Here is a 12,509-nt window from a genome sequence, read left to right as displayed (position 1 = left end):
CAATTGTACAAAAAATCAAGCCATTCTCCAATTGAAAAATGGGCAAGGGACATGAATAGGCAATGTTCAGTTAAAGAAATCAAGACTATTAATAAGCACATGAAAAAGTGTTCCCAAATCCCTTATAATCAGAGAGATACAAATCAAAAGAACTCTGAGGTATCACCTCACACCTAGCAGATTGGCTAACATGACAGCAAAGGAAAGTAACGAATGCTGGAGGGGATGTGGCAAAGTAGGGACACTAATTCATTGCTGGTGGAGTTGTGAACTGATCCAACCATTCTGGAGGGCAATTTGGACCTATGCCCAAGGGGCAATAAAAGAATGTCTACCCTTTGATCCAGCCATAGCACTGCTGGGTTTGTACCCCAAAGAGATAATAAGGAAAAAGACTTGTACTAAAATATTCATAGCTGTGCTCTTTGTGGTGGCCAAAAATTGGAAAACAAGGGGATGCCCTTCAATTGGGGAATGGCTGAGCAAATTGTGGTATATGTTGGTGATGGAATACTATTGTGCTCAAAGGAATAATAAAGTGGAGGAATTCCATGGAGACTGGAACGACCTCCAAGAAGTGATGCAGAGCGAGAGGAGCATAACCAGGAGAACATTGTACACAGAGACTGACTCATTGCGGTACAAGAGAATGTAATGGACTTCTCCATTAATGGCAATGCAATGTCTCTGAACAATCTGCAGGGATCTAGGAGAAAAATCCCTATCCAGAAGCAGAGGACAAACTGTGGGAGTAGAAACATCGAGGAAAAGCAACTGCTTGACTACAGGGGTTGAGGGGATATGATTGAGGAGAGAAGCTAAGTGAACACCGTAATGCAAATACCAACAACAAGGAAATGGGTTTGGAGCAAGGACACATGTGATACCCAGTGAAATCGCGCATCGGTTAGGGGAGGGTTGGTGGAAGGGAGGGAGGAAAAGAAAATGATTTCTGTTTCCCATGAATAATGTATGAAAATGACCAAATAAAATAATGTTTAAAAACAAAAAAAATCAGTCAATTACCTTTTCATTTATATGTAGAAACAATTTTTGACAAATTTTTGTGATGTTTTAGAATTCAGATTTTCTCTCCTCCTTTCCCCCACTCCCCTAGGTGGCAAATAGTCTGATGTAGGTTATACCAGTTCTTTTATGCAATCTACATTTTCATATTGTTCATACCATGAGAGAAGGCACATATCAGAATACAATAAAAATCTCATGAAGGAAATAAAGTGGAACATGGGAAGCTTTGGTCTGCACTCAGAGTCACTCCAACATTTCCTTCCTTGATTGTGGAGAGCATTTTTCATCATTTGGTTAGCTTGGAAACTTCCTTTACTGATAATAGGTTAGTCCTTGACAGTTGATCATTATATAATATTTCTGTTTCTGTATACATTGTTTTCCTGGTTCTACTCACTTCACTTTGCATCAATTCATATAAGTCTTTCCAGGTTTTTCAGAATGCATTCTGTTTGTTGTTTCTTATGGCCTGATAGTATTCCATTATAACTATATCCCACCACTTTCATCCATTCCCCAGGTAATGGACAATCCCTCAGTTTCCAATTCTTTGCTGCTACAAATAGAGCTGCTAAAATATTGTGGTACAGCTAAGTCCTTTTCCCTTATCTCTATTGTCTTTGAGATATAGACCCACCATGTAGGCTTGAAACTCATCCCCAAACTCTGGGTCTGCAACAGGTCCCGGAACTGTTCAGGTTCTATTTAGAAATTTGTAAGTGCCCCACTGTTTGAGCCAGTTCACGTCATTACAGCTCCAACTTGACCTTTCTTGTACTTGATCTTGGCATCTCCTTAAGTACTCACAGCATGGCAAAACTTTCCAGTATTGGCATCATCCTCATCCTCATCTTTCTCACAGTTGGTAGGCACCTATAAACCAATAGGCCCCGGGGAGCTCTAATCTCCAATAACTAGACTATTTGTGCAAGTTTTCCAATAGATGAATAGCCATGGGGCATTCAACCCAGCATACGCAAGCAGTGTTGAATGCGTCAGTGCTCATAATTACAGGGTACACTTTAACTCCAAATAGAAATTTGAATGGCACTTGATCACACAATGCTACAATGATTCTTGGCCTGGGAAGAAAGTCCCCACTGGACTGGTAAAGCTGCTGCCAAGTGATTGCCTAGAGTTGGAAGAAGGAAAAACAGAGCTTTAGTCAATCCACAAACATCCTGGAGAAGCATCTATAAACTATATAATAAGAGTTCTCTGAAGTCCCCTTGAGAACCTTGGTCCAGAAGCCACTTTCTGCTTTTCTCAGCTTCAGTATTGAATGCTTTGGATTATTAGCTATTCAAATCAAGGACGACCTCCTTACCAGTGAAGCATGTTCTATTCCCAGACCAAAATGAAGACTATAAAATCAAATAACAAGGTATTAATTAACAAAGAAGAATAATAGGTCATCCTAGAAAATGAATGGGCAGTAGACTCCTTCTTAAGACCTCCTCTACCACCAACTAGTATACAAATGAAAAGAATGTCTTCTTCAGTAGAGTGGGGAGTGGGTGTGGAAGGGGGGCAGGAGGTAGAGATTTTCATAGTGGAACATTATTCGGGTATATGAATGCCCCTGCACATGGGGTATGGGACGGCATAACTGGAAATCTTTTCTCTTTGTTTTTTTAATGTGCTTTTGGTGGCTAATCAAATGAGAGAATATATGATGTGTGCTTTGTCAACATAAAAGCCACATACAAATGTAAGGAGTGATGACAATGGTGATGATAATAGTGCTATTGGTGGCGGTGATAGTGACAATGATGGCATTGATTGGAAGGAAGATCGATTTTAGCCCTTTGACCTTGGTTCATCTCCATTCCAGACTTCTTCCACATGGAATTGATTTCTGTGACTTTTATCTATTAAAGGTTTCAGAGGTTGAATGTTAGCTGCAACGGGGGCAATTCTTGCCTAGTAGTCCACATCCTAACAGCATCAGGCCACTTCCATTTGCCAGTCTGCCCGTGACAGCTCAGGAACATTGTGTGAGGTAGGGGTGAAAGAGGAGATAGTGTCAGAAGGCATCTGACTCTCCAGCCTCCCCTCTCAGCTTACTTCTGCCTCTCCTTTCCAAGTTCCTGCCTCCTGTGTGATATGGAAATCACTTTAAAAGACTGATATATATATATATTAATTTAATGTCGCCAAGGAATTCAGCTATGTAAGTCCTAAATGAAAACTCAAGTCAGCTGTTAACCTTTTTATGGTGTTTTAATTACAAACAGGAGGAAGAAAAGTATTAGAGGGAAAGAGAGAGAGGGGGAAAAGGGAGAGAAGGAAATAGGGCTTAAATACCCACTCTGCTTAAGCTGAGCCAAAGGCCCAAGGCCCTGGATAGCCGAGGCAAAGAAAAGAGATCAGTCCCTATCACTCACATGACCAAAATGGAGAAACGGTCTGAGGGCTCCTCCACTCCAAACACCAGGCTCCAACCACCTTCTTTTTTCCACACAGGAAGTCCCCAGAACTCCTGAGCTGTCCTCTACCTCACTTCCTGTCTCTCACCTGTGCCAATGGTGGCTCTAGCTTAACCCAGGACCTCCCAGAGGTCTGTCCCCTTTGCACATGTCTGTTGAAGGCCATATTCTCAAATAATTAAATCTTGAGCTTTGCTGCAGCCCTTCCTAAATCCTGTTACCCTGAGTAGGGTGGAGATTGTAGTTTCCAAGACCTGATTCTGTCATTCCAAGTATCTCTATTGTTATTGATCAGGAAATAGCCAAATCCCATCCTCTAAAGAATGGTTTGAACAGGGTTGAGTAGTTTTGAAATTCATACCTGTTGGAATCTCCCATGTAGACAGAAGTCCAGAGAAGGCATGGGTCTTCCTGTAGTATGTATATGCCCCTTTGCATCTCCATAATGGGCACTCAAAGGTCCACTGGAAAGCTGCATTATGGGCAAAACAATCTTTGCCCATATTAGATAGATTTATTGATTGATGGATGGATGGATGAATGGAGAGAGAGACAGATAGAGAGATGACTGAATGGATAGGTATATGAATGGATGATAGAAAGATATTTATAGATATATTTATATCTATAACAAGATGAATATTTAGCTCTATAGAGAGATAGGAATGGATAGTAATTATTTATTAATAACATTTATTAAGTGTTTACTTAGGGCCAAGTGATACTAAACACTAGGAATACAGATATAAACAAAAAGAAAAGAAGCCTTTGCCCTGAAGGAGCTCCCAATTCAAGAGGCCAACACATAAAAGAGAGATGAAAATGGCAAAGAGGTGAGGGGGGCATTAAAGGGGTGGCACTATAGAGAATCAGAAGTGAGAACTAGATTGGGAGTACAGAGGTGCTGGAGCCAGCTCAAATGGGCTAGAAAGAATAGATAATTCAGTTTTCAGTGTGAACATTGACTTGTGAACATGTCTGAAATCCATCCAACATTGATTAAGTGCCTACTATGTACTAAGCACTGAGGATGCAAAAAGAAGCAAAAGACAGTCTCTCCCCTCTAGGAGCTCACAGTCTAGTAGGGGAGACAAGGGGCTTTGGAATCAGGAAGACTCAGCTTCCTGAGTTCAAATCCAGCTTCAGATAACTTATTAGTTGTATGACCCTGGAGAGATCATTTCACCCTGTTGGCCTCAGTTTCCTAATCTAAAAAATAAACTGGAGAAGAAAATGGAAAAGTGCTCAAGTATCGTTGTCAAGAAAATGCCAAAATGGAGTCACAAAGGACTTCTGGTCAAGATGGTGGCTTAGAAGCTGCAAAAGTTCAGACCTCAGAAACCCTTCCTTATTGATTGCAAACTGAGAGCTCCTAGGACACCAAAATTCAAGCTGAACAACAGGACAGACCTGGACCTGGATCAAAAGGTATGGCCCCCCAAAAGCCAAAACCCTAGATCACTCAGATCTAAGGGGCAGGCAGAAGGAAGGTCCCAGGACCCATCCCACTCAAACCAGAGTGCTGAGCCCACGGCAGCAGCAAGAATTTCAGGGCTGGCAAAAGGGCCCTAGGGCTGGCTATTTTGAAGGACTCACCTTGAAAGCAACCTGAGCCAGTCTCCGGGGCGCCCAACACAGACGGCAGGGAAATATAGAGAGAAGGGGGAAGCCTGTAGCCCCCTGGCTGGGTTCTTCCAACTGAGTCTCAAAGGAGGCCCCAGCTTTAGGGCACCAGCTGAACCCAATCCCATCAGGAGCCCTCAGAGCTACTGAAAGGAGAGAAACCTCAGGACCGTCAAAGGGAGGGGTTTCTCTGAAGAGCTTACCTTGAAAATAACCTGAGCCAGTCTCCGGGCATTCAACACAGATTGTGGAGGAGGAGGTTTTTTGCTTTAGGGCTCATTCAGTACAAACAAGCTGAACCTAATCCCATCAGGAGCCCTCAGAGCCCAGGGAGGCCACGACCCCTCCCCCCTTAGAGAGCAGAGTCTTCTGAAAGAACCAGCTGAATCTAATGCCATCAAAAGTCTCCAGAATGCAGGGAAGCCCAGGCTCCCCACCCATCCTCATTGACTGCTGGACTTTAAGCCAATCAAAAGCCTCCAGAGGACAGGGAAGCTCAAACCCCCAACAACCCCAACAAAGTACTAGTACTATTCAGTCTGATGTAAAAAAGGAAAGAAAAAAACCAAATTGACAGTATCCAAGATGAAAAGGGAGACCTCATCTCTAATGAAGAGGAAATCAAGGCAATCATTAAAAACTACTATGCCCAATTATATGGCAACAAATATGGCAATCTAAGTGATATGGATGAATACTTACAAAAATATAAATTGCCTAGACTAAAAGAAGAAGAAATAAATTACCTAAACAATCCCATATCAGAAAAAGAAATTGAACAAGCCATCAACGAACTTCCTAAGAAAAAATCCCCAGGTCCAGATGGATTCACAAATGAATTCTATCAAACATTCAAAGAACAGCTAACCCCAATACTATACAAACTATTTGACAGAATAAGCCAAGAACAGCTTCTACCAAATTCTTTTTACGACACAAACATGGTACTGATCCCAATGCCAGGCAGGTTAAAAACAGAGAAAGAAAACTATAGGCCAATCTCCCCAATGAATATAGATGCAAAAATCTTAAACACGATACTAGCAAAAAGACTCCAGCAAGTCATCACAAGGGTTATCCACTATGATCAGGTAGGATTCATTCCAGGAAAGCAAGTTCAATATTAGGAAAATCATCCACATAATTGACCATATGAACAAGCAAACCATCAAATATCACATGATTAACTCAATAGATGCAGAAAAAGCCTTTGACAAAATACAACACCCATTCCTATTGAAAATACTAGGAAGTATAGGAATAGAAGGGCCTTTCCTAAAAATAATAAACAGTACATACCTAAAACCATCAGCAAACATTATCTGCAATGGGGAAAAACTCAAAGTCTTCCCAATAAGATCAGGAGTCAAACAAGGATGCCCATTATCACCTTTAATATTGCACTAGAAGCACTAGCAGTAGCAATTAGAGAAGAAAAAGAAATTGAAGGTATTAAAATTGGCAATGAGGAGACCAAGCTGTCACTCTTTGCGAATGATATGATGATTTACTTAAAGAATCCCAGGGAATCAATCAAAAAGCTAATCTAAATAATCAACAACTTTAGCAAAGTTGCAGGATACAAAGTAAACCCACATAAGTCATCAGCATTTCTATATATCTCCAACCCAGTTCAGCAGCAAGAATTAGAAAGAGAAATTACATTTAAAGTCACCCGAGACAATATAAAATACTTAGGAATCTATCTGCCGAGACAAACACAGGAACTATATGAACACAACTACAAAACACTCTCCACACAATTAAAACTAGATCTAAACAATTGGAAAAACATTGATTGCTCATGGGTGGGACTAGCTAACATAATAAAAATGACCATCCTACCCAAACTTATCTATCTATTTAGTGCCATACCCATTGAACTACCAAAAAACTATTTTACTGAATTAGAGAAAACCATAACAAAGTTTATTTGGAAGAATAAAGGATCAAGGATATCCAGGGAAATAATGAAAAGAAATACAAAGGAAGGTGGCCTTGCAGTCCCAGATCTCAAACTATATTACAAAGCAGTGGTCATCAAAACAATTTGGTACTGGCTAAGAGACAGAAAGGAGGATCAGTGGAATAGACTGGGGGTAAATGACCTCAGCAAGACAGTCTTTGACAAACCCAAAGACCCCAGCTTTTGGGACAAACATCCAGTATTTGATAAAAACTGCTGGGAAAATTGGAAGACAGTGTGGGAGAGATTAGGTTTGGATCAACACCTCACACCCTATGCCAAGATAAACTCAGAATGGATGAATGACTTGAATATAAAGAAGGAAACTATAAGTAAATTAGGTGAACACAGAATAGTATATATGTCAGACCTTTGGGAAGGGAAAGATTTTAAAACCAAGCAAGACTTAAAAAGAGTTACAAAAGCAAAATAAATATTTTTGACTACATCAAATTAAAAAGTTTTTGTACAAACAAAACCAATGTAACTAAAATTAGAAGGAAAGCAACAAATTGGGAAACAATCTTCACAACAAAAACCTCTGACAAAGGTCTAATTACTGAAATCTATAAAGAGCTAAACCAGTTGTACAAAAAATCAAGCCATTCTCCAATTGAAAAATGGGCAAGGGACATGAATAGGCAATTTTCAGTTAACAAAATCAAGACTATTATTAAGCACATGAAAAAGTGTTCTAGATCTCATATAATCAGAGAGATGCAAATCAAAACAACTTTGAGGTATCACCTCACACCTAGCAGCTTGGCCCACATGACAGCAAAGGATAGTAATGTATGCTGGAGGGGATGTGGCAATGTCAGGACATTAATTCATTGCTGGTGGAGTTGTGAATTGATCCAACCATTCTGGAGGGCAATTTGGAACTATGCCCAAAGGGCACTAAAAGACTGTCTGCCCTTTGATCCAGCCATAGCCCTGCTGGGTTTGTACCCCAAAGAGATAATAAGGAAAAAGACTTGTACAAGAATATTCATAGATGCCCTCTTTGTGGTGGCCAAAAATTGGAAAATGAGGGGATGCCCTTCAATTGGGGAATGGCTGAACAAACTGTGGTATATGTTGGTGATGGAATACTATTGTGCTAAAAGGAATAATAAAGTGGAGGAATTCCATGGAGACTGGAACAACCTCCAGGAAGTGATGCAGAGTGAGAGGAGCAGAACCAGGAGAACATTGTACACAGAGACTGACACATTGTGGTACAAGAGACCATAATGGACTTCTCCAGTAATGGCTTTACAATGTCCCTGAATAACCTGCAGTGATCGACGAGGAAAAAAAAAAAACTATTCTCAAGCAGAGGACAAATTGAGGGAGTAAAAACACTGAGGAAAAGCAACTGCTTGACTACAGAGGTTGAGGGGACATGATCGAGGAGAAACGCTAAATGAGCACCCTAATGGAAATACCAACAAGAAGGAAATGTATTCAGAGCAAGGACATATGTGATACCCAGACTAATTGCATATTGGCTAGGGAAGGGGGGGGGTTTGGGGGGGAGGAAAAGAAAATGATCTGTTTCCAATGAACAATGTGTGAAAATGACCAAATAAAATAATGTTAAAAAATGGAGTCACAAAGAGTCAGATATGATTGAAGTGACTCAACAATAAAAAAGAAGAGAAGAAAGTGGAGGCACTGATTATAGGTGGTATTTTCAAAGGGTTGAGCTACAAATGGCAAAAAAAGGTATAGAATGAGAGGCACCTTGGTGACTCAGTGGATAGAGGCCGAGGCATAGAGATGGAAGGTCCTGTGTTCAAGTGTGGCCTCAGACAATTGCTAGCTGTGTGAACCATGGCAAGTCATTTAATACCCATTGCCTAGCCCTTCCTGTTTGTTTGTTTTTTGTCTTAGAACCAGTACTCAGTATTGATTCTAAGATGGAAGGCAAAGTTTAAAAAAAGGTTATAGGATGGTAATTGGTGGGAATGGAGGGAGATATGGACATTTATAGGCAGAATGGAAGGAGCCAATAGACAGGGAAAGAGAGAGGATAAATGATAGAGTGGGAATGACAGGGAAGCTATCTGCCAAATATGATTGGATGGAATGGTATCAGTTGAACAAGTAATGGAGTTAGTCTCAGTCAGGAGTACTCCATCATGTGAGACAGAAGAGGAGGAGGAGGTGGTGTTAAAAGATATCTGAGTGATAGGAGATGAAGAGTGGAGAAGAGGGAGCTCATGCTGGAATAACAGTTTTTTCTTTAAAATATGAGGCAAGGTTCTCAGCTGAGAGGGATGGGGAAAGGGAGACATGGGAAGTTGGAGGAAGAATGAAAAATTTGGAAGAGTTGTGGGAAGTGGGAGAATGAGTTGATAAGGGAAGTATAGAAGGACTGCTTGGCAGCAGTGAGGACCCAATTGAGACAAATTGGCACATTTCACAAATCAGGGTTTAGTTTAATGTTTTGTTGATTGTCTAGACTCAGAAAAGTTTTGGAGAAAATGCAAATTAGATTTAAAGGGTGTTGTGTAAATTTTTTTTACCAGAGAATCAGTCCTTAAACATAGCTGACTTGGAAATTTACTCAAATAAAACCTCAGGGCAATAACTCACCAACTGGAAAGAGGTAGTCACCCGGGTAAACATTATCTCCAGAGTAAGAAGGAAACTAGGGAGGAACTGGAAAACTTGAGAGAATCATTAATAGATCTAAGAGGAAATATATTCCTTTTTTGCCTGGTTGCTCTCATCCCTTCCTTCATTAATTCATTTGTAACTTATGGTGGAGGACCCCCAGGCTCTGGCATTATATGGACAAGGTTCAATCTTTGGGGCAGTTCCTACAATATTCTTCTTTTGGTTCATTTACCCTCAACCCAGAGTTCTACTACAGAAATAGTAGAATACAACCTATGTCTAATTGGCCAAACATGTCGTTAAAAGGGTCCACAACTTCTGTACAAGTATTCAAGTTAAGAGGTCATATCAAGTATAGGATATGTATGAGTTCTGTTAAAATTTAACTGTGGTTGGACTCTGAATATTTATGTATGTGGTCACCAGGGATTTAATTTCTAAATCCCAAATGAATTACTAAAGTAAATGGAATTTATGGTAGTTTATTTGCAATAGAGGGAAGATATTAAGGAATGAGAGAGAGAGAGAGTAATTCCGGCTTCCTCTGAGCCAGGTAGAAATATTAAGGCACTAATCAGGGAAAAGAGTCTCAAGACAATGGGCCTTTTTTGGAGGAGGCAGGGTCACCAAGTCAGCCTTTCATTCACCAATGGTGACCATATAAAATGGAAAAGCAGTCTGAGGTCTCCTGCACTAGTTCCTCCAGGAATCCAGTTCCTCCAGTCCAACTCCAAGTCAGAGAATCCTCCATCCAACTCAAATCTGAAATCTCAAAAGAATATATCCTGGCCTCTGGTCCTCTTTTTAAAGATCTTTTTCTCTCATGTCACCTCCCCTAAATTTCACATCTACCAATCACATCAGACACTTTTCTCCAGGACTGCCCACTCTTTAGTTCTCACCTTCTTTGGTTAGATTATACCTTTTGGGTTACTTAACACCTTTTTTGGTTAGTTTACCTTTTGTAGTTACCACCTTTTTGTAGTTAAAATGGGTTGATCTACCTAAAATACTGAGTTACCACCTTTTGGGGATTAAAATCTAAAAATAGATTGTGGATTACAATTCAGTCTTCCCAAGAAAGGAAAAGCTAAGTATCTTCATTGTTGCAATCAGGAGATAGCTAAATCTAATCTTCCCAGTTCACTCTATAGCAAATGCATAAAACTCATAAAAAAGTCCATAACAATTGGAAGAAAGATGCACTATATCCTTCAAACTTAATGCAGATTATATTATTTATGTTATACACTATAATTAATACAAGTGGCAAGGCTGATCTTCATTCAGATACCTTTATTGGATGAATACATCTTTTTGAGTTATAGAATCAGTCAAGGAGTGTAAATGAGTTGTGAATAATTCCTACTAGTCAAAGGTCAAAATTAGGTATGAATTAAATGAAAGCAGATTACTGATGGCCAAGGGGCAAAAAACTTCCAATAATCAAGAGTGGGGAATCCCCGTCTCCCTGCCCCCAAAGATGTAGCTCTCTATGGTGCCATAATAGAGTCCTAAAACTGCCCTTCCCTTGTGTGTCTAGTCTGTGTTGGCCTTCTAGTACAGATTCTGCCATCAATCATAACTATTCTGATGACAACACTATCGCCTTAGATGGGAATACCAAATTGGGTGACCCTTCAAGTCTATAGTCACCCTCTGAAGGGAGGAAATAGAGAGACAGATACTCTTTTTTTAACCTTTTACCTTCCATCTTAGAATCAATACTATGTATGGGCTCCAAGCAGAAGATCGGTAAGGGCTAGGCACTGAGAGTTAAGTGACTTGTCCCTGGCAACCCAGGCAGGAAGTGTCTAAGGCCATATTTGAACTCAGGACTTCTTGTCTTTAGGCCTGGCTCACTATCTACTGAACTACCTAGATGCTCCCTGGTTTTTTAAAAACCTTCTGTCTTAGAAGCAATACTAAATATCAGTTCCAACGCAGAAGAGTGGTAAGGACTAGGCAGTGGGGGTTAAGTGACTTGCCCAGGGTCACACAGCTAGGAGGTGTCCAAGGTCAGACTTGAACCTAGGACCTTCCAACTCCAGTCCTGGTGCTCTCTTCACTAAGCCACCTAGCTGCCCAAGACAGATACTCTTTAGGTACTTTCTTAGAGCTGCTCTCCCTCTAGGCCAGACTGCTATTGGAATTCCAGCTTCTGACCTGGCTTGCTGTTTTATTTACATTCCACAAGAAGGCTGACCAGCACAAGACATCTCTTGGGTGCCATTGTGTGCTTTCATTCAATTGGTACCTAGTTTATTCCTTTGATTGGCTTAGTAGAGATGTTGAGGAATTGTTCTGTCCTAGGTTATCCTAGACTGGTCTACAACTCAAACACAAAGGTATTCTTACCTGATGAGGGTTCCTGAGCTTAGATCAGGGATTCTAAACCTTTGGGGGGGCTTTGAAACCTCAGAATAATGCTGTTAAATCATTTTAAAAACCAATACATTTTAGTTAGAGGTTAGGGAAAATACAGATGTAGGGTTTTTTCCATCCAAATGTGTAGACCTAGATTAACCCCTGAGTTGGAGAATCTTGTTGCATTAATTGGGGTTGAGGGGCATGAGACACTCCTCTTATTCAAATGACACAAATACAACTTGCTTTCCTCTCTAATGAGTCCTGCCTTGCCCCAGGGTCTTCTTCAGGCCACTTGGATTCCTCTTGTGAAGGAAATAAATTTGGTGTTAGTTGAGGGGAATCCCTTGGCATTCTGTTGAATTTCATTTTCCCCCAGTGATAGCGTGTTGCCAACTTGTGATACTTTGGACTTCTGGGAAGGAAAGCAAAAATGAGTCAGTATTCCATACCTTGAGATGACAGTATCTGAATAATTCAAAAGTCTG

The 12,509-nt window shown here is 40.5% G+C and overlaps 1 protein-coding gene across 2 annotated transcripts in view; it reads left to right on the top strand.

The window, feature by feature from the left end:
- OPHN1 (oligophrenin 1) overlaps positions 1–12,509 on the top strand; it is an 832,681-nt gene that overhangs the window by 442,566 nt on the left and 377,606 nt on the right. The gene's annotated exons all lie outside the window — the stretch shown is intronic.

The sequence above is a fragment of the Monodelphis domestica genome, chromosome X (genome assembly GCF_027887165.1).
Source record: "Monodelphis domestica isolate mMonDom1 chromosome X, mMonDom1.pri, whole genome shotgun sequence".
NCBI lineage: Eukaryota > Metazoa > Chordata > Mammalia > Didelphimorphia > Didelphidae > Monodelphis > Monodelphis domestica.
This window is presented reverse-complemented; position numbering and strand designations above follow the sequence as displayed.